This window comes from Mustela nigripes, chromosome 1 (genome assembly GCF_022355385.1).
Source record: "Mustela nigripes isolate SB6536 chromosome 1, MUSNIG.SB6536, whole genome shotgun sequence".
In the NCBI taxonomy this organism is placed as follows: Eukaryota; Metazoa; Chordata; class Mammalia; order Carnivora; family Mustelidae; genus Mustela; species Mustela nigripes.
Genome location: NC_081557.1, coordinates 20220722 through 20247426, shown reverse-complemented (window position 1 = coordinate 20247426; position 26705 = coordinate 20220722). Strand labels below are relative to the sequence as shown.

The following is a 26705-nucleotide window of genomic DNA, read 5'->3' as shown; positions in this document are numbered from 1 at the left end:
AAAAACAAATTGTAAACAAAATCAAAGTTCCCGGCTGGCTCCCACGCGCCCACATGTGACTGATTTTAGGCAGAGGGGGACCCAGTAATAGGAGGTACAGCCTCTGGAACTTTCATGGGTTGCTATGGAAATGCCAAAAATGTTCCAACCACGGTGGAAAACCGTTTGGACATTTCTAGTAAAAGTAAACGTACCTTATCATATGGCCCAGCGATTTGTTTCCACACAAGGACTTTTACAGGAATAGTCACTGCACTTTATTCATAATAGCCCCAAAATGGGAACGGCCCAGTTGCGTGTCAGCAGGCCCATGTGTGAACCAATCGTGCCCTATCCATACACGGGGATGCTGCCCAGCCAGGGGGCAGCTTTTGGGGGTGATGGTAACAGGTTTAGAACTGGACCTTGGTGATGGGGTTGGTTACGTGGGGGTCTACATTTGTCAAAACTCATGTAACTTTACACTTACCACAGGTGCATTTTATATACAAATTATACCTCCATAGGGTTGACCCTCTCGGCATGATTTTACTTGCTGGAAGATGACCCTTTGGGGAGGGGCCTAATGGTGCAGGTGGATAGAGGTCAATTGCAGGAGGGATGTCCTTGACTAGGAAGTAGGGTAGCCTCCAGCACTTAAATGGAATGGGTGTTGATACAATGGAGGAGGGGGGGAGTTCATTTGTTTACTTGGCTGAACAGGAAGCAATGTAGCCGCTGAGAGGAGAGAGGAGGGGTGGGGCACTGGAGGTGAAGGGGAATGTTGGAAAGGTGTGCAAGTCATTTCAGAGAAAAAATGGACCTCAGGCCTGCCTTCCCTCCCTGCCCCCACCCCCGCCCCATTCCCCTCGGGACTCTTTTCCCACATTCTTCTTTCCCACCCTTGTCTTACCGAAGCAGCCTGGAGGGGTGGCACTTTCAGCTTAACAAGACTCGTGACCATCATTATGGAAACTCCAGGCTATGTAGCCCCTGTGAGACTTCGTGGGAGGTGGGCGGGGGGTGGTGGTGGCAGGAGTCTGCAGGGGGCTGCCTCCCCCCACAGTGTTTACAGTATCTGGAGAGCTCTGGGGCTTTGGGGCAGCAGCAGGCTCTCCGAAAGCAGCTTGGGGAAGGGGTGGAGTCTGCTTCTTGCTCTCCTGCGTGTGCTCTCCTGCTTTTTCTCTCCATCCCCACAACAAATAAATACTTTAAAAAAAGAAAAAGAAAGAAGAAAGAGGAAATGCCTGTTTCCAACAGCCGCTTAGTTACAGAGGTAGACTTACTACACTTTTAAATGTTTTTACCTAACATTTTTTTAAAGCGCCCTAACTAATTATTGGCTCAAAGAGGCAATAATTGGGAATTCCTTAGGAAGCAAAGGACCATGGCCCTGGGGCAGGTACAGAATAAAGCCCAGCTGGACCACTCTTGACAAGGCTGGGCAGAGCACGGAGGCTCTGAGAGGTCATCTAGGCCGAATGACACCCTGTTTCTCCCTGGTGCCAGGAGCTCTGAAGGCGGAGGTGGTACGCGAGGCCAGGCGTGCTCCAGGAGAAGTCCGAGTTGTGGTGACCCCCCTCTCCCCCCAACTGCCCGGAGTCACCTCAGCCCTCCCAGGTGAGACATAGCCGGCTTGTGCATTCAGAGCCTTTGCAGCTGCATTTTCTTCCCCTCCGCAGACAGAGAGACAGGACAGGACAGAGTCGTTTTGTCGTGGAGGGCAGTTGTCACGGTTCCACAGCCTGGCACCTACTGAGGAAAAAGGGCAGTATTAACGGAAATTCTATGCAAAACAGCTTCTCTTCCAAGAGCATGCAAGATATGTTAGTGTCTGAGCAGCTGTTGCCAAACTGTGGGGAATCTGCTCATTGAGTTGATCCCTATGGGCCCGAGAGGGGAGTGGGCCATGCAGGGACAGACCCCACAGAGCTCTGTCTTGGTCTCCCGCCACCAACCAAGGAGCACGCCAAGCCCTAGGCTGCTCCCTGAAGGTCAGAGGAGAAGGAGGTATGAAATAGTCATTCAGAAGAGTGGGCCAGAGAGGACCCCCCCTACCCACCCGGCTGTGCCTGCTTGAGGTTAAAGACTACGAACTCCCATCATCAGGGGGCGGAGGTTTCCCCATCTGTAGGCAGGAGCGGGCTGAGAGCTGCACCTGACTGGCATCGTCACCTGCCAGAGGATCCCAGGGAAGGGGTCAACCTTGGAATTAAGCTGGGTGTGAAAAGACAGGAGGAGGAGGTGCGGTGGGATTCCACCCCAGGAAAACAATGTCCAATCTTCTCTTTCTTCATTCACAAAGTCTGCATTGAGGCACCCCTTCCACGAGGCTGTGAGAATCCTGGGATGTACCCCCGTGGGCTCCTGAATGGAGCCCTGGACATGGCAGGTATCGCTGAGGGGTGTGACTGGGGCGTGAAGGGCGGTTTGTGGGTACGATGTTGACAGAGAACCCCGAGGCGGCCCCGGCTGGGGTGGGAAAGCGGAGCCGAGCACCCTGCGGCCACTTCACCTTCCCCAACATCTCTGCAAGTCCACCTGGGTCCCTCGTCCCCTGGCCATGAGCATCTCAGATGTTCTCACGAATGCATGCATCCTCTCCTGCTGAGCTTGGCTGTTGCCCTATGGGACCCCCTAGGTAGTTTCCTACTCTTCGAGTGGAAGGACCAGGGAGCAGAAGCTGGCTTTGTTGTTTCTCAGGATGAAGTCTCTCCCAGGAGACTCCTTACACCCCTGTAAAAGGGCCACCCAAGCTCCGTGGCCCTGGCTGCAGAGGTTTGCCATCCGCACCCTCATTTCTGCAGCATACCTCTCTGTCCAAGCCTTTGCAATGCAGGGGGTGGGGGATGCTGCGGCCCCTCCTTTGTATGGGGCCAGCCAAGTCTCAGCTTCCTGTCCACCTCTTCCCCTGTGCGTAGGCTGCAGGGTCCTGTTGACAAAGATCAGCCTTTTCTTCCACTGAGGGTCGGGGAGGGGGAGTTGGTCTCCAAGCTCAGCCCATCTTCCGTGCTGACTGGGGCTCCCTCCCAAGTTTCTTGGCTCAGTTCTCTGGCATTTAGAGCAACTCTGTCAACCTGTCTCCCCTCCCCTTGGACCGGAGGTCCCTGCACCTTGCCTTCTTCTGCCCAGGGCGGATCCCAAGAGTCCACTTGACTCCAAACTTCGCAGCAACCCCTGTCCATTCACTGTGCCCTCCCCACACTGGGATTGCCCCTGCTCCTGCACACCTGCTCCTTCCCACTGGTGTCTAAGTCAGCTCACGTCTGGCCCATCTTAAAAAAATAAAACAAAACCTTGACCTCATTTCTCCTAGGCTGAGCCATCTTCTGATTCCCCCACACTGTATCCAGACTTGGGACTTTTATTTTTGTGCTGACAGCTCTCAAACCATCACCTCCTTCCCAGAACCCATCCAGAGCACCACTCCCCAACCACAGCTCCTGCTCGACATGACCACCCAGAGGTCCCTTGGGCGCAGCAGAGCCCAGCTTCAGAACTGTGCTCTCTTCTCTGCCCACACAAACCCCAGTAGCCCCCTACCTCCAGCACGACCCTTGCACGGAGGTATACATACTGTCTGTCCTCACAGGTGCCAAGAGTCCCGGGTCCCTCCCTGGACGATTTCTTCAGTGTGCCGTTCTGCTACAGGACGCTGCCGGGTCATCCGGGTTTCCCCCCTTCAGCTGTGCGCATGCTCCATTCACATCCCACAGAGGAAGTAGAGGCAGCTTTCAAAATAAATTCTACCACGGCTCCTCTCCTATTGAAAAAGACATTAATGGGTCGTCTGGGTGGCTCAGTCATTTAAGCGGCTGCCTTCATCTGGGGTCTGCCCCACAGCGGGCTCCCTGCTCAGCAAAGAGTCTGCTTCTCCCTCTCTGACCCTCCTCCCCACTTGTTCATTCTCTCTCTCGCTCACTCTCCCTCAAACAAACAAAACACATTAATGGCTCCATTAACCTCATTAAAAGAAAGTGCCAGGTGCTGCCAGTCCTTGAACCTTCTCCTGCACACCTACAGTCCAGCCCTGCTCCACACCTTGCTCCGCCCCCCACGCCCTTGGCCCCGCCCACAGGGTCAATCTCGCTGCCTTCAGGCTCCCGCAGGGCAGTGGGCACCGGGGCTGAAGGGCTGTACAGACGGGCTTTCCAGTCCCAGCTCCACGTCTGCGTCGCCCTGGGCCCCTGTGCCACTCACTCCCTGTCTATGCGCCTCCGTCTCCTCATTGGTAAACTTGAGCGGGTAACATTTCCTCGCAGGTGGCTGCCCTCGCGTGCTCAGTGGATGTTCGCTGCTGCGATCCCGACCCCACGCTCCTTACAGCCATGTCCTCCCTGGAACTTCAGAGATGGTGCCCTACCGTGGTGCTGCTGGGAGCCTCTCCAGCTGCTCTTGCTCCCCCTCTAAGGCCCTGGGCGCTGCCTGGCATCGACTCAGCCCTGACTTGGTACAGAGCGACCTTCTCCTCATTTTACTTCATCGGTAGGTGTTGCTTTCACCCAAGCAGCCAGTCAACAGATGCACGTTAAAGCCCAGAGGTGATGCCCACCGAGGAAGACACAACCAACCAGGCGCAGAACCAGGGTTCAAATCCAAGCGGTCGGGCTCCAGACCCTGTCCTTGAAACCCCTCCAGCCTTCTGTCCCTGGCTGTCCAAGTGCTCCAGGGTGGGTTATGGACTCCTCCTTCCCCCTTGAGCAACTTTCCCGTTCCCTGATGCATTTACTCACAAAGCTTTGTGTATTTATTTCCCCCAGGCTCAGTCCTATCCCAGCCCCATGTCTGGGCTTGCCGGACCCCACCTCCTGTTGGGCCAGCCTTGGTCTCAGAGAGCCCCAGACTTACGTCCAACCCCTTCCTCTGCTATTGACCCAGCTGGCTTTGCAGCTTTCTGGGCAAATTTCTTTCATTCAGCCTTGCAGGCTAGATTCTTTTGAGTATCCCTACCTCCTTCGCCAGGCCGTGAGCCCCAGAAGGCAGGACCTCTGTCTCGAGTATGGTGAAGGCAGATGAAACCCTGTCTCAGATCATCTCCGGTCCTGACTTCCCTCTCTCCATGCAGGAAACTATTCTGTATCCTTTCTTTTGGCCTGTGGAATTTTTCTGCTTGCCTCGTGCCTCTCCTCTGTCTCCCACATCCCGCTGCCCTGGTCAGGGCCACCTTCCAACTGTCTCAGATTCGTCCTGGCCTCCTCATTCCAACTGCCCAACTGTCATCCAGCCCCTCCCCCTCACTACCGAGCCTTCGCCCTGGCGTCCCTGCCCTCCCCTTATTTTGAAATGTTGCCCCTAATAACCTAAAACACGGTAATGGCTTTTGCTTTAAAAAAACAAAACAAAACAAAACACATATATGCCCTGGGGCACTAGGGTAGCTCAGTTAAGTGGCTGCCTTCCGCTCAGGTCATGATCCCAGGGTCCTGGGATCCAGCCCTGTGCCGGGCTCCCTGCTCAACAGGGAGTCTGCTTGTCTCTCTCCCTCTGCTTATGCTCTGTCTCTTTCTCTTTCTGTCAAACAAAATAAAACACACACACACACACACACACACACACACACACACACACACCACGTGCCCTGAATACAGCTGTGGGTCATCAGTTTACTGCCTATGATGAGCTGGAGCTGGAAGCAGAAAGGTCTTAAGGAAAAGGAATGCTGTGTTCAGCCTCCACAATGGGCCCCACAGTCACTGCCTTCTGGTGTTTATGTGTCTGTGTAGTTTCCTTCCACACCATCTCAAGGCTGGTCCATGTGATTGGAGTGTATGGCAGAAGTATGACAGGTCACTTTTGAGGTGAGGTTATAAAAGCCACCTCTCTCTCTCTCTGTCTCTCTCTCCCTCCCATAACTTGCTCTGAGGGAAGGAAGAACACTCAGAAATGAGGCCTTCTGCCAAAAGCCACATCCCGTGAGACATTCACCTCCAAACCAGATCCTCCCGCTCCAGTCAAGCCTCCAGGTGAGGGCAGGACTAACTGACGGCTGGACAGCAGCCCCACAGGGGCTCTGAGTCACAGAGTCCCATAAGGCCACTCCTCAGATTTCGGCCCTCAGAGACTCTTACTGAAAGCTCCTTGATCTGCAGGTCATTTGTTATGCGGTGGTAGATAACTAATACAGAAGATGAGATCCACTCATGGCCTTTGTCACTTAACACATCGCTTTGGAGCTGCCGTGATGGGTCAGGTACTATCCTGAGCCCTGGGAATGCGGCAGTGAACAAGGCAGACCAAGTCTTTACTATTCGAATGCTTTTCCTCTGGTCAGGGGAGGGAAATAAGAGGAAAAAAGAGATATGCCAGAGGGTGATAAACGCTATGAAGAAAAACCAGTATAAGGTTGGGGTGAAGGGTATATATAGGCACGATATTCACATTTTACCCAAGTTGGTCAAAGGAGGCCTCTCTAATCAAATGCTACTTGAGCAGAGACCTGAATGAGATAAGAAAACAGACAGGGAAGAGCGCAGAGACAAGGGAACAGCGGAGCGGATGGCTCAGGACCCCTTCACTTCTTACCACTCCTTTGCTCATCCTGGGAAAGGCTACCTCGTGTCTGGCCTACATTGCTAGCTTGTCCTCCCAGGAACCTCCAGCTCATGCTTTACCCGACCATGGTTTCCTCCCAACAAAACTGCCAATGTGACCATACTAAAACCTAAATGAGATCAAGTCACTGCTCCATGTAAACCCTATAAGGATTCCTCATTTCATTCAGAATAAAAACCGAAATCTTCCTCATGGCCTATGGGGCCCGACACGATGTGGCCCATCACTGACGTTTCGGCCCCTCCCCTCCTAGTCCCTCCCTCACTCAGTGCCTCCAGTATCCCACCCCAGTCACAATGGCCTCTTGCAGTCCCTACAACTTGGCCAGCAAACTCCTGCCTTCGGGCGCTTGCTCTGGTGTCCTTGCTGCTTGGAATATTCTTCCCTCTTCCTCACTTCCTTTCGTCTTTGCTCAGATCCCAACGCATCAGTCAGTTTTATCTTGACCATATTATTTAATTCTGCAACCTGGCCCCCCCCACCGACAGGCCCACCGTCCCTAAATATGAATCGCCTTTCACTTTTCTCCACAGCACTTACCCTTGTGAATATTAAGTGATTTATATGTTTAGTTTGCTGTGTATTTCAGACCACTACAATATAAGTGCAAAAAGATAGGAATGCCCTTCTTCTGACTCCCTGAGGTTTTCCAGGTACCTGTGTTCCTGGCACACAGGTGATACTCTATAAATATTTGTTAGTTAATTAATAAATGATCGGATGAGTGTTCCTCTCTCTCCAGTGACTGATTTGTGACCTTGAGCAAGAAACTTCTCAATGGGCTTGTTCCCTTATTCCTTCTCGAGAAAAGGACGAGATCAGTCCCTTCTAGGCTAGACTATTCACCTAGACTGTGGACAAAAGACACGGACAATGAGAGCTCAGTCCCAGATGTCTGCCTTTCAAAATGTACTTGGGAAGATGCCTGGGTGGCTCAGTGGGTTAAGCACCTGTCTTCGGCTCAGGTCATGGTCTCAGGGTCCTAGGATCAAGTCTCACATCGGGTTCCCTGCTCAGTGGGGCATCTGCTTCTCCCTCTGCTTGTGCTCCCTCCTTCTCTCTCTTTGACAAATAAATAAATAAAATCTTAAAAAACAAAAAACAAAAAACAAAAACCAAAAACAAAAAAACAAAATGTACTTGGGGGGACAAAAATCATGGGAAAAAAGGTTTTTTTTTGTCTGGAGTAAGTCACCAGCCGGGTGATTTGCCAGACCCTCCCATCTTCACAATACTTCAGGAACAGATACCCAGTCAAGTAAAGGAGTCTCGGGTTCATTAAGAAGAAACTCTCATACGGTATGATGCCCCTCATGAAAATTAAAACACAGAAAGCCATATGACATAGTTCTCTTGCCTTTACAGCTGTGTAGGAAAGTACAAAATACTGGATATATTGGGGCACCTGGGTGGCTCAGTCAGTTGAGCCTTTGGCTCAGGTCATGATCCTGGGGTTCTGGGATCCAGTCCCACAGCAGGCTCCCTGCTCAGCAGGAAACCTGCTTCTTTCCCTCCCTCTGTCCCCTACACCACGCTCACATGCTCTCTTTCAAATAAATAATTTTCTTTTTTAAAGGAAAGTAACAATATACAATATAACAATATACATGGGAGCCAGTCACCAACTCCATGAACGTTTCCTCTCAGGAGCAGATACAGCTCTTAGGAGCAGATTTATTTAATCTGAGAGAGAGAAAGAATTCTAAAGCACATTATTTCAAAATATCAACATGGGTTAAATCTAATTGCTTCTTGTTTTTTGTTTGTTCTCTGTGTGACATAAGTGATCATTCAGAGCCAACACTTTTTAAACACCTGGAATAGAGACGTTAGCTTACTGCCTCTCCTGTGACAGCTCAGGCCCAGGGCCCCACAAAGGGGCAGCTGATTATGCTCCCCAGTTCCCAGTGTGAAATCCAGGGCCTGAGAGCCTCAGGAAACAAAGGCGAAGGGCTGAGCCCCATGGCCAGCAGCCCCTTCTGTGCTTCCCTTATGGGCCCCTTCCCCTGAGAGATGAGTGCTTGGAGGGGAGTCTCTGAGATCAGCACTTCTCGCTACCCATCTCTGTGAATGGTGGTGGGGTGGGGGAAAGGCCAGAAAACCCAGGGTCTGCAACATCTCTTGCTTCACCAACCCACAAATACGGACTTCTTTGTGTTCTGAGAGATTAGACAACAGGTGGAAGCGGAAGCAGGAATGACAACTCACCGTCTGAGCATGTGGTGTTGTGGGAACTATGAACACACCCGGGCTGGCATTTTTGCTGAGTACCTCACTCCACAAATACGTCATCATGGCTGGGTCTTCGGTTGGTGTGTCTGCTTTGGTGGAGTCGGTAACAGACTGCAGAGGCTTGAAGTGCTCAACCTGCCTGCTTCCCTGTAGGAGAGGTGAGGGGACTGGGGCTGAATCCTGTGGAGGTTCATTTTATTTTATATTATGGTATGGTATTTATTTGACATACAGAGAACAAGGTCGAGTATGAGAGAGAGAGCACAAGCAGGGGAAGCAGAAGAGGGAGAAGCAGGCTCCTCATTGAACAGGGACCCCGATGTGCGGCTCAGTCCCAGGATTCTGAGATCATGACCTGAGCTGGAGGCAGACGCTGAACTGACTGAGCCACCCAGGTGCCCCGAAGAGGTTCATTTTAACTTCCAGATTAAAAAGCATGTGGCATCAAAGAAAAGGGATGATTTGTCACAGTCTCTGCCAGGGCCAGCTCATGCTTTCCCCTTGTCACTGTCCTTGCCAGAGCAGGGGAAGTGAGACAGTGCATGTCCTGGGTCAGAGAAGGGGCACCCCTGGGCTGGGGGAATAGGCAGCCAGAGTGGGAGCCTGAGGCTCAGGATGAGTTGCCCGCTCTATCGCATAAGCCTGGGCCACCGTGGGCAAGGTACTTCCCCTAATGCTTCAGTTTCCCCGTCTGTATAATACATCCCTCATAGGTCTATTCCGATATTTGAGTGGCAATAAATAAATAAATAAAATAAAAAATAAATCACGGAAATAGCTTGCAACGGCACCTGATTTGGAGATGGTCACCGCTGATTCTGCTAAAGGTTTGTAGACATAGGTAAGGTAAGAAAAGATAACATAAATATAAATTTCTTCCTCCCAGCTTCCAATCTTCTTGAACACTTCAAACACCACTGACCTCTGTGTATGTCCCAGCTGGGACTAACCCAAGAGACCATCTGTAATTAAGAGGCAAGTAGGTGGACCCAGGGGTTCCTCTCCCAAAAGAGACGCAGCTTGTACTGGAGGATCCTGTTTTCCTGTCAGTTTTCTCCTCAGATGACTTCTGCTTCCCCAGCTGACTCCAAATATTCCAGATATATTAGTCCGATCAGATAGAGCCTCCCCACCTGAGACAATTTGAAGCTGAGCTCTAAGCAGGGGGTCTCCATAGTCATTATGAAATACCAGTCAACCAAATATACATATTATTATATGCTATTTAATAACTAGTAGGTCACATCATATGTAAATATTATATGTGTAATACAAAATTCTCCAAGTCCCAGAATAAATCTTACAGGGATATTTTAAGGGTTCAGCAAGAGGATTAGTGTTCACGTTTGGTGAGGGCTTAACAGGACGCTTGCTAACAGTAAGCCTCCCATTAGGGAGCTGCTATATGCTACTATTAATAACTATCATTGACCATCTTTTCCGTCATCGTTATCAAACCGGGGCCAGAGACTTCAGCTGTAACCTCTACACTGAGACCCGAGTCCCCGAGGCTGGGCGAAAGGGGTGAGCCTGCTGCTAGAGGAGGAAGTGCGCCCCTCACTGGAAACGCCCATCTGCTCCCGGGCACCCTGCAGCGCCAAGAGACCCGACAGCCTTTTTCTAGGTCCTCCTGGTCAGACTGGGACAAGGGGTAGGGGTTACCCGGTCCCCAAACGTTGCCTCTTGCAGAAGAACGAGTCCCTCTCTGCGTTCGACCTGCAAGCGCCATTCCCCAGCTGCGCTGCGGGGCTCGCTGGATCTTGTGCTCTCCCCTCCGGCTTGGGGATCCCCAAGCAGCCACCAGGCGTACCCCGGTCCCTAGGATCCCGCGAGGTAGCGGACAGACGCCCGAAAAGCACCCGGAGCGCTCCGCCCGGGCTGCAAGGGCAGGGGTAAAAGGAGGAGCTGCTCCCCAGGCTTACGTCCTCGCTCCTGAGCACCAAGTGATATCACCACCCCCTCCCGGAGCCCTCTCGGGTACCAAGCCAGCTCCCAGGTGGCTGCCAGCCCTGCGCCCGCCGCTCCGGGTTTCTCTCCCCGCTTCGCCGGGACGAAGGCACGGGCGACGTCCGGCAGGTGGCGCTGGCCGCGCTCGGGGACCCGGAGCCGCCTCGGGGGTCCGGGTCCGGCGGTCCGCCCAGTGCCGCCGAGAGGGCAGCAGAGCAGGGCGCAGGGCCCTCCCGGCCCCGCTGCAGCGCCACGCGGGTGGGAGCCTACGGCGCCGGGGCCGCAGGCAGGGGTCCCCACCCCGCGCCCCCCAAGAGGTGGGTGACCATCGCCCGTCGGTACAACCGCGGCGCTGCGGCTGCGTTACCTCCGGCGCGTCCTCGCAGGAAAGCCCGAAGCCGGGAGTTTGACGAGGTGTGACCGGGCGGCCTGGGCTCCTGGCGCTGGGGGTGGAGTGGGCGTGCAGCAGCGGAGCCCGGCACCTCCCACCCGGGGGCGGCCGGGACGCCCCGCTCCGCGGACACCTGCGCGCAGAGCCGAGCGGCGGCTGGAATCTGCGCCCGGAAATCAGGTTACTTGTCTTCTGGCTTCCCCGATGTCAGGTCCCTTAGGTTCCCAGCTCTACCCAAAGACCCCGCCGGGTTTCGCGGCGCCCCTGGGCTCAGTGATTCCGGAGTGGGTCAGACAGCAACATTGGCGGGGAAGGAGCACCCGCTCTCCGTCAGCGCGTAGGTTTTCAGAAGGATCTCAGAGGACAGGAAGGGACATTCTCCCCGCACTGGGAGACCCCTTACTTCCTCAGCGACACCTCACCCCCCAGCCCCAGCTCCGTCTACCACCATGAGCCCCCCTCCCGCCAGCGCACAAACGACAGACACCTCAGCCCGCGAGTTAAGCTTTCATACCCTCTTACAAATAGCTGCCCCTTGGCCACCTGTGAGCCTAGGGGTGTGCCCACCGGGGGGGGGGGGGGGGGGGGGGGACCCGGGGGGGGGGGGGGGGGGAGTCTGTAATCCGGAGATGGTGTAGCTAGAAGAAGGCAGAGCCTGGCGGTAGGTTGCTGCAGTTTGAATCTGGAATTCCGAGGTCTAAGCAGCCAGAAGGGAGGACACAGGCTGAGGGAACGGACCCCCTTAGTCCTCAGGATTTCTTACCCAGTGGGAAGGATGGTGAGTCTTGAGGACAGCCAGGCTCAGGAATGTGTGGGTCTCTTGCTGGGTTTCCCATCTCAGTCTTACCTGAATGTCTCCTCCACATCCCCCAACCCCTTCTCACCCTGGATTTCATTTTTCCTTCATGCCTCCATCCTCCTCGGTAGCCACCATCTCCTGGATCTCATTCATGTCTCCTTGCCTGTCTACCAGGTGGGCTCCACTTCTCTTCCCTTAGTCACACTGAGGGAGTCCATAACAATAATAAAATTCCACACTTACTTCATACCTGCTGTGAGACAAAGACTAAGTGCTTCACATAGATTAATTTACTTAATCCCCATAAAAACTCTATGCTGTAGGCACTACTACACCTTTGTTTTTAAGGTGGGGAAACTGAGGCAGCCAGGGATTAGATCTTTGTCAAAGGTCACCCAAATCTCAGAGCTGGAGCATGAACCCTCGCCACCTGGCTCTGGGGTCTGGTCCCTTAACCACCACATTCCGCTGTTTCTGAGCTGGGTTTCTTTTTTTCTTTTCTTTCTTTTTCTTTTTTTTAAGATTATTTATTTATTTATTTGACAGAGAGAGATCACAAGCAGGCAGAGAGGCAGGCAGAGAGAGAGGAGGAAGCAGGCTCCCCGCTGAGCAGAGAGCCCGATACAGGGCTCAATCCCAGGACCCCGAGATCACGACCCAAGCCGAAGGCAGCGGTTTAACCCACTGAGCCACCCAGGCACCCCTGGGCTGGGTTTCTTTTTTAACTTTTGGATATAACCGAGGCAGCAGAAACTTCATGTGGATTCCAGAGATCTTGAAGCAAGTTTCACCTCCTCTCTGGATGCTGTGATCTCTCTAACTCTGTGGCCCAATTTGTACCCCATGCTGCTTCCAGTTTGTATTTTACTCCAGCATTTGCTAAGGTTCTGTTTGAACTTTCCAGTCTTGTCTCACATGGCTCTCGAAGAATTAAGAGAGTGGTAAGTCTGAACAGTGCCCCTGTGAAGCCAGAATGTCAGAGGCAGGGAAACCAGTAAGTGGTTGGTTACCCAAAGAGAAGACAAATCTGTGGCCCCCAGGGTCTGCTAGTGGCCTGGCCTTCTTTCTACCAGTTTGTCCTTCAGTTCCCATCTTAGAGAGTCTGGCTTTGATTTTGTTGCAAGGGAGCTTTTTATGTTCACTTTCTATCCAGTGTTCTCTCACTCCTTGTGGATTAGAGCCCCAGGTGTGCCCAGCCTCATCTGTGAGTCTGTCCTAGCCACGGAACTCCAGTTCCTTTAGGGGGAGAGCTTCTCCGACAAGATTGGGGCCAACAGGAGGTCAGAGTTCAGGGACTATGGGATGAAGTCGAAGACATTCTTACCCCAATCCTATCTCTGTGGGAAATATGGACCCCTGGAAGAAGAGTTGGTATGGGCCTTGGAAAGGAGGTTTGGCAACATACGTTGGCTGGCCACATTCTGCTCTGGTTATCTCAATGTAGATGATAGGCTCTGTCTTTGGACCAACTGAGTTCTGCCATCCTCTCCCTCCAGGACCACCCATTAGTGGTAACACCCATTAGAGAGTAACCTTTGGGGAGGCCCTGGAGGCCCAGGTCCCCGTAAGTGTTGGGATCTCAGCTTCTATCCCTAGCATATCAGACTGACTTGACTTTGGAATATCTTTGGGACATTCAGAGGCTGGCACAGTGCTTTCTGAGATTCCGTGGGTAACACAAAGTGGGCAGTAAGGTTATCGAGCGGGGTGAAGGTCAGGATAGACTTCTAGGGAGCGTGGCTGAGGTTAATTTGAAATCGGGTCCCATTTCAGGGTGATCCTAGGTATATCAGACTCCAACGGGGGGTCATTGCTATTTTTGTTGCTGTTTCAGTTGTTATCCTGATAATTCAAGTTTAGAATAAGAGCCAGAGTAACTGTTACCTGTCTGTGTTTATGGTAGATCTCAGATGGAACCCAGGACTCTCTGGCCCCTGGGGCCACACGCCCAGCCACTGACCCCTCTGCTGCTGTCTTGCTGCCCCAGAGTGAAGTTTCTTCTCTACTTTCAATGTCAGCTACATCCATTACCTTGAGCCTATGCCCTTCATGTCCATTAGCTCCTCTTTCTCTTAAATATCGAATCCCTCCCTCTTACCTCTTTCCTCTTGTTGACAAGATCATGCTCCTTTAAGGTTAAAAAAAAAAAAAATCCCTTTCCATTAACTCTACCACTCAAGCTACTGTCCCATTTCTTTCCTTTTACTATCTCCTTTTACTTCTTAAAAAAAAAAGAAGTAGCTCTGAAAACTCATCTATGCTGTTAAGAGTCACGAAATCAGCTCTTGGCCGACCTGTATACTATGTACACTTTGCTGTATATAGCATACATAAAATATACATATCATGTATATAAAACACAGCAGGAAATGTTTTATTATAAATATTTACATATAAATGCATAGTAACTTATACTAAGTATATATATTTGTACTATATATATTATATATATGGATTGTGTATATATACACACATATATGTATTTGTACAATAAAAAGTTAACAGAAGGAGAGAGGGAGGGTAGCCTAATTAACTTCCTCCTCTATTCCCTCCCCTCCCTCCTCTCCCGGTCACTATCCTCCCTTGCAGTCTGGCTTTCACGCCCTTGGAGGTCACCGGATCCAGTGGCCCCTATTAGACCTCCCTAGACCCTGTCACCATGCTTTCCTGACCTTCCCTCCCCTCCTGGGCGCCCTCTGGGTACTCCTGCTTCTCCTCTGCTACTCTGATCTCCACCTGGAATGCCTTTTCTCTCATCTCCTCCTGCAAACCTTCTGCATCCTTGTTAAGACCTAACTCAGCTCACACCTCCTTCTGGAATCCTTGCCCTCATCCCCGAATTCTGCATGCTCTGTGCTTACCTGGCCTGTTTTGGGTAATTCTGGAGTAGAGTTTTTCTCATTCATTCAACATATGCAGGCTCCTTATGAGTACTGGGTACTCATAAGGTACTGGGACTACTTGCTGCCCTGTAGTAGTTACTGGTAATATTAAATTTTTCTGTTATTAGTTGCAAGGAATGTATAGACTCAACTCAGTATTTTAAGAGCATAGGGATTGTGTAATGGGGTTTTCTTATCACCTTGTCATTTAGCAATTTGTCCTCTTCTGAGAACAGAAAATATTAATGGATTTATGACCACTGTTTCTAAGCAAAGCATGCCAGAGGTCGTGTTAACCTTTTCTAGCAAGATGCTTGTGAATTTGCACTGAAGACTTATGACTAATATGTGTAAAGCTCCCTCCCCCCGCCACCCCGACCTAAAGTTCTTTTGTTCAGAGATCCTGGGGGCTCATCCCTAATTTTAGAAAGAAGTTTTTCCGTTTGATCTTTTGCTTGGGCTCACCCACTCCTCTACTCCCACTCCCTGTAGGGTCAGTGGTTTTAGCCACAAGGAGACCAAGCGCAACTCTGTCTTCTGTCCCCCGGCTAGTGACAAAAGTCCTGAACTCCTAGGGTGACTTGCTGGAGTGAGTCGTCATTCTGCAGAAGTCAAATTGTAAGTTGTATCCCCCTCCCATGATTTCAGCCCACAGTATGAACAAGCAATAATACCAGGTTGGGCCCAACAATGGTTTTACAATCAGAATTTTTCTCCTTTGGCAGAAATTTGAAAGCAACAGGAATAAAATCTAGATAGGGATTGGGGCAGCCACATAGGATTGTTACAGGGGGACACCACACATGTACTCCTCGTCTAAGGGGACATGAGTCACATCAGACGTCTTTATTATTCTGAACATTTTTGTGCATTTATTAATATTGCTTATTGCCAACATGGGGGACTGGTCTGTTGATTATAACCTCCCGGCAGATGGCGGTAAAGTGTCTGTTTTAAGAGGATTAATATATTTTGTTCTGCTTCCGTGCACAAAGGAAAAATGAGTCAGTAATCAAAATCCACCACAGATCTAACGTCGTCTGAAAACATTTCTGCTTCTAAACAAGAAACTGCTTTTCTCATTGATATGCTGATAGGCGAGTATTTAAAAACAAATCCCATTGTTATCAGTACACCTGCTAATTTAATGTTTCACATTGCATCAAAACATCTGCTGCTCGCTGTCCTCAAAAAGGTATTGTTGAGTTCCCAGTGTAAATCTACAAGGACTTTTTATTACTATATGAATCACCCTCAAACTACATATGGTCAAATAATCCACAAAATAAATTATATGCACATAAATTAGAGAGATTACTATTTAAGGATCTGGTAATTACATAATAGCAATTGCCTATTGTTATGATATTCTGTTAGTAAGAACGTTAACACTTTAGCAGCTTGTTTAGCAGCTTGTTACTTATATATTTTGTATGTTACATACATGTAAATTCTAAAAGAAAATACTCATTATTGACTTTTTGCTCAGACACTATGGAAGAGTTTGAAAAATTAGTTTCAGAATCAGGAAACAGAGGAAAATGACAAACAATAATTTAGATCATTGGGTACATTTTTGGAAAGGATGGATGGGGGTAGGGACAAAGGCTGCTGGATTAGGATGTGAATTTACCACAAATATTTATGCCAAGTGTAACTGTTAACTTTGAGGAAAAGTAGAAGGGGGAAAAAAAAACATTAAACTGGACATTACCTATCCAGGTATTTGGCTATGTAATTTGAATATTTTAGCAATTTGAGTATTAACAATAATCTGGTTGAAATTTGTCTGTCTTTTGTAAGAAAGTTAATTTTTCATTTAAATACATTTTCATTAAATTTCATCAAGTTTTCACCACACTTTGTCAAATTTAACTATCATTAGCACAGGTAGAACGTTTTCAGAAATTATTTATAAATTCTAACTGGTCATCAAAACCCTCGTATGATTCTATCTTTGTGATTTCTGTGTTTTAACTGTATTGCAAATTCTTCAAAGATGGGGAAAGAGATCAACTGAGGAATGAAAATGTGTGCAAGGACTGGCAGTAGGTATCACATATTACTAATGAGCAGAAGGTAAAATGCATTTCAACAATAGTGTGAAGAATTCAAAGTCAAAATGTGGTTTGAGAGACCGTATAGTGAGAGAGAGGCAAACAAAGATACCACACCAATGAGAAACCACACTGGGAGACACACTTTTTGGCAGGTCTACATGGAGGGAGAAGATTACCCAGGAAACTACAATTACAATGATGAAAATTGCCTTCCTTTGGCAGAAATGGTACAGAATTCGGTAACATAAGGGGTACATTGATTCACAAATAGTATTGCACATTTTTAGGGCATGAAATTTAAAACCATATAATTAAAATTATGGTAGACACAATGAATGAATTACTTTTGAAAAAGGTATGAAATGCAAATATTATTTGATTATTTTATTTTTAAAAAAAGATTTATTTATTTATATGAGAGCAAGTGAGAGAGTAAGCGAGAAAAGGAGTACACATGAGTAGGTGGGAGGGGCAGAGGCAGAGGGAGAAGCAGGATCCCCACCGAGCAGGGAGTCTAATATGGGACTCGATCCCAGGACCCTGGCGTCATGACCTGAGCTTAAGGCAGATGCTTAACTGACTGAGCCATCCAGGTGCTCTATTTGATTATTTAAGCTACAACCCCTGGCATAAGCCATGTAGAACAGATAATGCGATTAGACTTGTGGACTTCCAAAAAATAAATATATGAATATTTGGACAAAGGAGTAAACAACATAACATGACAAGACCAAAAAAAAGCATATATGGATTTTCAGAAGACTACTCATAAAACCTGACTCAAGGAGAAATTGGATACAGCAATGCCACAAGTATGTGTAGAGAACACAGTGGGCCACTATAGAAGATTCTCAGTATTTTCTAGGGCTTTCTGTTTTTTGTTTTGCATCTTCTTTACATTTGGTATTAAATGATGCAGCAAAAATCTACTTCGACAGCACTGAATTTTTTATATCATCCAAGAAATTATGTAACTACTCTTTTTGCTTCAACCAAATGTTGGAGGATATTGAAAATGCATTTACGGAACATAAAATTTAAAATCATTGTTGAATATGAGATGGGAAAATTGAGTAGATGCCATCTTGCTACTAAAACTTAATTAGGGGGAGCATGTAGTGCATACTGATGATATGAATAAAAACATAGATTCTAAAAATACAAGTCAAAAGTGTACTTATGAAAATATCCTCTTTAAGATGCATTGCTCAGGACTAATTTGGAGTGAAGGTAAGATTAATGTTACAGTAGTCCCTCCTTACCCGTGGCTTTACTTTCTGTGTTTCAGTGACCCAGAGTCAAGTGCAATCTGAAGCCAGCGATCCTTCTGACTCCTCACCAGGTCAACAGTAGCCTAAATGTGTCACAACACCTACATTATCCTTTTCCCTTCTTCTTATCACTAGACATTTTATCATCTCACCTCATCCCAAGGAGAAGGGTGAGTCCAGCACAGTAAGACATTCAGAGAGAGAGAGACCGCAGTCATATAACTTTTATTATAGTAAATATAAACTTTATCATAAGCATGTATGTATAGGAAAAAAACCAGTGTATATAGGCATCAGTACTATCCATGGTTTCAGACAGCCACTGGGAGGTCTTGGAACCTATCCCCCTCTGGATAAGGGGAACTACTTACTACATTAGCAAAATTAGACAGGAACCCAAAGTCAATGAATATCATTGCCTTGAAAGCACATTATGGACTAAGAAAATCATTCAAGAAAGGCTTATATTGCTAAAAGAATATCATGTTTCTTTCAGAATCCTACATCAGTACTTCTCAAATTTTCATGTGCATGCAAACTCTCCAGGGATCTTATGAACATGCAAAGTCTGATTCAGTAATTCTGGGGTAGAACCTGAGATTTTGCATTCTTAACAAGCTCTTGGTGATGCCCTGATCCTAGGCACTTGGAGGAGCAAGGGTCTCGATTTCTTTTATGATTTGGAGAATTACTATCAATAGAAAGTACCAAAGCCAGGTGAAAATGTGCAATTGAAATGGACTGATGAGCATTATTAAATAATTTCAGACATTCTTCATTAATGTATGAAAAACTAACAATCTAAGATTAACTTTTTTTTTTTTTAAGATTAGCTTTTAAAACCTACTATCTCCCATCAAAATATTGCAGTGTTGGGGCACCTGGGAGGCTCAGTCAGTTAAGCTTCTGACTCTTGATTTCCATTTGGGTCATGATCTTAGGGTCCTGGGATGGAGCCCCGAGTGGGGCCTTGTGTTCTGCTTGGAGCCTGCTCTTTCCTGTTCCTCAGCTCCTTCCATGACTTGCTCTCTCTCTCTCTCTCTCTCTCTCTGTGTCTCTCAATAAGTTAAATCTTAAAAAAAAATTGCAGTGTTTTTGTGACAATAATTTACTGGATCCATTTCCAAATAACTGAAATTTTCAAGGTGTAATTGATTTTACCAGCACACTATCAGTGAAAAATGTAGCATCTCAAAATTAAATATGTTAAAACCAACGTAAAGCCCACACTTCCATAAGACTATCCATCTGATGATCACTTCTATAAGGTATGAGCTGTTAAAAAAAGTAATCATTAGAACAGTCAAAAACAGTTTTTTCTGGGGCACCTAGGTGGCTCAGTGGATTGAGCCTCAGCCTTCAGCTCGGGTTGTGGTCTTGGAGTCCTAGGGGATTGAGCCTTATGTTGGGCTCTCTGCTCGGCGTGGAGCCTGCTTCCCCCTCTCTCTCTGCCTGCTGCTCTGCCTGCTTGTGATCTCTCTCTGTGTCAAATAAATAAATAAAATCTTTAAAAAAAAACAAAACAGAACAGCTTTTTCTTCCAAGGCAAGATGTCTATTTTATGACAGATTATTAGATCTAAGTGACTTTAGGATTCTAGTATTATAAACATTTGGGTTTTCCATTATTTTAAGATGAATAACTTACTTGTGTATTTCATAAGAATAGCTTTCTCTTAAGCAATTGTTATTGTTGAGAAATAATTAATACAACTTTTTTTAAAAAGTAAACTCTGCCCCTAACATGGGGCTCGAACTCATGACCCTGAGATCAAGAGGGAAATGCTCTACTAAGTAAACCAGCCAGGTGCCCCTTAATAGAATTTTTTTTAACTTGAAGAAGGGGTGGCTTTTCCCAAACTTGTATAAAATGCTGTAGGACCTGGTGGTGGCCCTGCTTAGAGCAGTGTACTTAATAAGGAATAAAATGATCTGTGAAACCCATTTGCCCAGTTCAAGGTTTTGGTACCCTGAGATTCCAGTCGGCTGCGATTAAAAGAATCAAAACGTAATCTGGCTCCCGCATAGATGGTTATACGGTTACCGATGGTACCAAGGACAACAGGCTTCTCGGTCATGAGTCTATCTCCAAGATACCCAGGAAGACCAACCACCAGGATCTCATGGGGAAAATAGGAATTGTGAGTCTCCGTGGTGTAGAATCCTAGAATGGAAAACTAATCCAGGGCTTGGGCCGGTATCAAGGTATCAAGTTTCTCCATTCTCTTTCCAGCGAACCACACTCCAGTCATGTGAGTAACTCATTTTTTGCCTCTCTTCTTCCTCTTTCTCTTCTGCTTTTGTGACTTTCTCTGTATGGGTCAGTTCAAGGGAGAGAATCTGACTGGATTAATGCGATCATTGCTGATCCCTGCAGGACACAGTTTACCTAGAACCCCAGACTTGTGCTTGTAGAGCCCCCTCTTGGCAGCTCTTCTATGCAGGGGGCTGCTGGTGGGACTATGTAATGAAGCTTTTGGAAGTAGTCCTTTTGTTTAAAACACACCCATGAGTGTCTGCCTTGGGCTCAGATCATGATCCTTGGGTCCTGGGATCAAGTCCCGCACCAGGTTCCTTACTCAGCTGGGAGCCTGCTTCTCCCTCTCCCACTCCCCCTGCCTGTGCTCTCTCTTCTCTCTCTGACAAATAAATAAAATCGTTAAGAGAAAACAAAACATCCTTTCTCCCTCGTATTCCAACAAGGAATGAAGCATCATCAGCCGCATTGTTATTCTAGGACGGTTGTTCATTTTAGCCAGATTTTCTCTGTATGAAAATGCTGGAAAGGCAGCTGTGGACACAGTTCAGTGCTCTGTGCTTCGGGATTTCCACCCCCCAGGGCTGACCCAGGCAGCAGAGGCGGCTTCCGTGTCTAGGCCAGCGCCCACAGCTGGGACTCTGTCTACAAGAACAGAAACTCAAAGAGGTAGAAGAGCTGGCCTGGGGATTTTTTTTTTTTTTTTTTTTTTTTTTTTTTTGCACACATGGATGGGAGGGAGCTGGCGGTAAAGGGTTACAGGATTAGAGAGCTAAGCTGACGGGCCACACCTGGAGGCAGTCCTGCACGCTGAATTTACAACAGGAGCCTGGGAGTCGTATAAATGAGTAATGCTTCGTGATGCTCTTTTCCAAGCCAGCTGCAAAAATTGGCAGGGGCCCGTCAGTGTGCTGTCGATGTGTCTGGAATTCAAATAGTTTGATTCTGAGATACAATGACAACGGGAAGCAAGGCATTACCTTGACAGAATGATGGCCGAGACAGCTGCAACCCATATTCATGGAAGGTGTGGCGCTAACAGCTGTTGCCTGTGGCCCGCTGCCCTGAAACCTCTATCCTGCCTCCTTGCTGTTGCCCTCTCCTCAAGGGCGTTAAATTAAAAAGTCATATAGCCGGGAATTCTTCCAGCACACCGCCCCCTCCCCAACCCCTTTCTCTAGTCCAGGCACTGAAGAACCGGGAAAGGGAAATAAAAGCCTCGACTGAAACGGATATATCTCTTTAAAAAAAAAAAATGCCACCGACATTAGACACAGCTCCGAGGGGCACATTTGAATATTGGTAGCCGTGCACCGTGCAGCAGAACTTGCTGCTGCCTCTTTTGAATTTGTCTTTGTTGGCTGAACACGGTCGTATCTTTCCCAGGTGTAACAGCTGGGAGGATTCGATCAGGAATCACAGGAGATTTGGTGAGCTGGTGGCCTGTTACCTTTCAAATCACAAGGCACCTCGAGGGTGTGCGTTGTCATGTGGGTTCTGGGAACCGATCTGCAGGTCTGGATTTATTTGCCCCATTATAGCGCTCATGCTATCTCTTATGTGTCATGCGTCTGGCTTTTCTGAAGCACTTAAAAAAAAAAAAAAAAGCCTTTTTACCTATGGCAGAGCATTCTGGAGAAGAACCCCAAACAGGGACTGGAGCTATTGACTGGGATTTCAGGTCTGTTCTTTTAGCCTTTCTGTCTCTGGATTTCCTTTTCTCCGTCTAGAAAAGGCAAGTGTTGGTCTTGCCCTGCAGGCTCCTAGTTCCCTGATCCTGTTCTCACTTGATGGCTTATTACTTATAGGAGGCTGGACAGTTCCCAGGTATCTTGACTCCACATTTCCTATACGTACAAAAATCCTTAACACTCCCTTAAGATGAATTTGGCAGATTTATCATTTTGACTTTTTATTAACCTAATAATTAGTTCTCAGAATATGAACACGTAAATACTAATTGCAGCCAGGTATGTCACGTTTACTATGTGACAGCTACTGTTCTAAGGCTTGATTTACTTTCACAACAAACCTGTGATGTAGATGGGTGGGAATTTTACTGTTCCAATTTTACAACTAGAAGAAATAATTTAGTATGTATCTAATTTCTTTTTTTTTTTTTTAAGAATTTTATTTATTTATTGGGGGGGTGGCGAGAAGGGGAGAGGGAGGAGGAAAGGGAGAGGGGAAAGAAGCAGAACTTGCTTCTGTTTGGGTAATCCCAAACAGGATACATGCAGGGCACAGAGCCTAATATGGGGCTCAGTCTCCGATTCTGAGATCATGGCTTGAGGGGAAATCAAGAGTTGGAGGCTGAGCCATTCAGGTGCCCCTATCTTGTTTCTGCTATAGAAGTACATTGGATGGTCACAAAGGGATAATGAGTGGATAAAAGTTTATCAGTACATTGGTGTGTGTTTGGCTTCTCTCACTTAAAGCAATGCTTTTGAAAAAATAAATGCTTTTGGGATCCATTGCATATATCAGTAAATACTAATTGCTGAGTCGTCTTCCATTGTATGCCTTCTTTAGCGAGTACTGTTCAAATCTTTTCCCCACTTTGGTTGAGTTGTCCCATATTTTTGAATTGTAAGAGCTCTTTATATATTCAGGATTCAAGTCCTTTATCAGATACGTGTTTTGCGAGTATTTTTCTCCCAGTCTGTACCTTGCCTTTTAAATTTCTGAATGGTATCTTTGAAAGAGCAAACTTTTAAAATGTTAAGTTCAACCTATCAATTTTTAAATTTTATGATTTATGCCATTTATATGACACCTAAATAATCATTGCCCATCCCAAGATTGCAAAATTTTCTCCTATGTTGTTTTATAGAAGTTGTATATTTTTATGGGTTACATTTAGGTCTATGATTCATTTTGAGTTTACATGACATGAAAGACTGAGACATCTCTTTCTGTTTTTTTTTGGGGGGGATATAGATTTCCAATTATTACAGCACCATTTGAATTACCCTACTGAATCACCTTGGCATTTTGTCAAATCAGGTGACCATATACATGTGTGTATTTCTGGACTATCTACTTTGTTCCATTGTCTATTCTTACACCAATACCTTACTGTTTTGACTAGGAAGTAGATGACTAGGTAGTTTTGTTTTTTTCCAGAATTATTTTTCATTTGGGTACTTTGTACTTTATGCAAATTTTAGAATTACTTTGGAATTTCTAAATTCTAAAAAGCTTCCTGGGATCTTAAGTGGGATTGTGGTGAATGTACATACCAGTTTGGGGAGAGTTGACACCTTAACAATATTAAATCTAATAAATTAAAATTAATAAAATAAATTTATTATTATTAATTATTATTAAATTTCAATAAATTAAAATTAAAATTAACAATATTAAATACCATGAACATGGTATTGTTCTTCATCTACCTGGGTCTTCCTTAATTATTCTTAGCAGTGCCTGGCAGTTTTCAGAGTGTAGGTTTTGGACATTTTGTTAAATCTATCATTAAGTATTTAATATTATTATGCTATTTTAAATGGTATTTTAAATTATTATCAATTTCTCACTGCTCTTTGCTAGTAAATTTTTTTTTTAGATTTTATTTATTTATTTGACAGACAGAGATCACAAGTAGGCAGAGAGGCAGGCAGAGAGAGAGGAGGAAGTAGGCTCCCCATGGACCAGAGAGCCCGATGCGGGGCTCGATCCCAGGACTCTGGGATCATGACCTGAGCCGAAGGCAGAGGCTTTAACCCACTGAGCCACCCAGGCACCCCTGCTAGTATATGTTAATATAGTTGGTTTTTGTATTCTGTTACCTTGCTACATTTATTAATTCTAGTTGGGTTTTTTCTTTCTTTCTTCTTCTCTTTTTTTTTCCCCTGGAGACTCCTTCACATTTTCTCATAAATAATCATTCCATTTATGAAAAGACAATTTTACTTCTTTTCTGACTTACATGCTTTCTGTTTCTTTTCTCTTGCCTTATATCATTGGTCGGAAGCTCCAGCGCACTGTAGAATAGATGATATGATAGTAGGCATCCTTGACTTGTTCCCAGACTTAAAAGTATTCCGTTTCTGACCACAGGAACCTCCCCATGGAGCTGTTTGAACGTCTTCATGGCACTGCAGCTGGTTTTCTCCACAGCAAGTGAATCAAGAGACTGCATGGTAGAAGCCACAAAATCTTTAATGACCTAACATCAGAAGTCACACTGTGATTTCTCTAACAGTCTGTTGGTTAGACCTGTTAGCTCTACTTGATGTGGAAAGAGATGATAGAAATGAGAATCACTGGGGGTATTTTGGAGACTGGCTATGACAAACCCTTAATCCCAATGTCCATACTTAACAGTCTGTAAATGACATTTTGAGTAACAGCTTCCTAGAGAAATCCACAATAAGTTCCTCATTGTGCAAATAAGGAATCTAAGGTCTGTTTAAAGACGTACCTTTAAGGTTTTTAATGTCCATTTCTGTGTTCTTGCGATCACATTACATTATCTTGATATCTGTTTTACTTACTGTATACCTTACTGCATTTATTTGCCTTGAGCTGCCATTAAATAATGAAACGAATGGGGTGGTGTGGAAAGTCTGGGACACACTGCTGCTGGGGGTTTTCGTAGGATCACCAAAAAGCCATCTTCAAGGTAGCCATCAAATAGGATAATTTAGTGAACGCGGTTCAAAAGCTCCACAATGGGACAATGGAAATTGACTTGATTTAGCTTCAAAGATTCTATTAACTCAGAGACATGATGAATTTATGGGAGAATTAATGCATAGCTACTGATAGAGAACGGAAGTGACCTTACTGCTTTGAAACTTCTTTCAACTCAGTTCTTAGATCTATGTACAAAACGTGATAGCTTAGATTCCTGGTCCTGTCATACACACATTTCAGAGCCAGATCATTAAATCTTGATCCTAATTACCAAGGACATGCAGAATTTGTAGTAAGCTCGTTTCAGAAGGTTGAGAAATAACCTGTTTCAGAAACTGGCATTCAGTGAATCCTCCTAAACACATCATTCACATTGTATGTGTATGTTTGGGGTCATTGCTTGCTTGAGACACATGACCTTTATTCCCAAGGTCAAAATTACATTAAAATTGTGGCACACGGATAGTAGTGTATCACCGACTTTTAAATCTATTTTTCCTCTCTTTAGCTCTCCTATTCTCGTAATTGAACCGAAAGCCCACAACAAATAAAGGTTAAATTCCTGAGATTTTTTTTTTTTAGAAAAACTTTTTATTTGTAAATTGTCTCAAACTTAGAGAAAAGTTGCAAGAATAAAAATACTGCGCTTGTGTATCTTTTATGTAGATTCGCCTGTTAACATTTTACCCCATTTGCTTTATCATTTATTCACCCCCATATGCACATATATATTTTTCTTAATCACTTGAGAATAAGTTACCTCATTATCCTTGCCCCCTAAGCATTTCACCGTGTATTTCCTAACGGGAGGGATATTATTTTACATAACCACAGTGTAATTATCACCTAAGTAAATTGAATATCCGCACAGTACTTTGAACTAATCTACCCTTTCAGATTTTATCAACTGACCCAATGATGTCCTTCACAACACTTTTTTTCCCCCTCTAGAAATGGACTCAGTAAAGGGCCATGTATCATATTTAGTTGTCGGGTTTCCTTAGCCTTCTTGAATCTGAGACATTTCTACACCCTCTCTTTGTCCTTTATGATATTGGCATTTTTGAGGATAAAGTTCACTTCTGTCCCTACCCCTTTTTTTTAGAGAGAGAGAAAGTGAGAGACAGCAAGCATGAGCAAGGCGGGAAGGACAGGGGAGAGAATCTTAAGCAAGCTCCACACTCCGCGTGGAGCCTGATGGGGGGCTCCATCTCACAACCCCGAGATCACGACCTGAGCCGAAATCAAGAGTCCAACACTCAACCAACTGAGCCACGCGGGCACCGCTCTTTCCCCCTTCTTTTTAAAAAAATTCAATGTTCATCATTTTGAGTTTGTCTGGTAATGTGTCTCCTAATTCAGGTTATCCATTCTCCAGCAGGCTACTAAAGCGAATGAGGTTGTGTCCCTTACAGAATGTCACATCTGGAGCCATACAGTGTCCATCTGTTCCTCACTGATCACCGGGTCAAGGTGTTATCCAATCTCTCCACTGTGCAATTACTGGTTTCCCCTCTTGCCCCAAATAAGCAATATACAGGAAGGCACTTTGGGACCATCCAAATATCCTGCTCTTTCTCTGTTGACATATAGCAACTGTTCATGATTCTTGTTTGCGTCTGTCATCTTACTATGATAGACGCAAATGATCTCCCAGCTCCCATCCAGTCTTCACATTTAGCAGCTGGGACTCAA

General features: G+C 46.4%; 3 long non-coding RNA genes across 4 annotated transcripts in view; 2 read left to right on the top strand and 1 right to left on the bottom strand.

The window, feature by feature from the left end:
• Positions 1 to 6667, top strand: part of LOC132021559 (uncharacterized) — a 35811-nt gene extending 29144 nt beyond the window's left edge. For both annotated transcript variants that reach the window (XR_009405392.1, XR_009405391.1), the window contains 3 exons: positions 1489 to 1599; positions 2285 to 2371; positions 4242 to 6667. This is a non-coding gene — a long non-coding RNA (uncharacterized LOC132021559). The remainder of the gene's footprint in view (positions 1 to 1488; positions 1600 to 2284; positions 2372 to 4241) is intronic.
• Positions 1598 to 11144, bottom strand: LOC132021555 (uncharacterized). The gene is made up of 4 exons (XR_009405390.1): positions 11078 to 11144; positions 8740 to 8910; positions 3557 to 3742; positions 1598 to 1734 (listed from the first exon to the last, which is right to left on the bottom strand). It is a non-coding gene; the product is annotated as an uncharacterized LOC132021555 (long non-coding RNA).
• Positions 10896 to 25760, top strand: LOC132021550 (uncharacterized). The gene is made up of 4 exons (XR_009405389.1): positions 10896 to 11281; positions 15275 to 15400; positions 18131 to 18283; positions 24432 to 25760. It is a non-coding gene; the product is annotated as an uncharacterized LOC132021550 (long non-coding RNA).
• Positions 25761 to 26705: the final 945 nt, after the last annotated feature.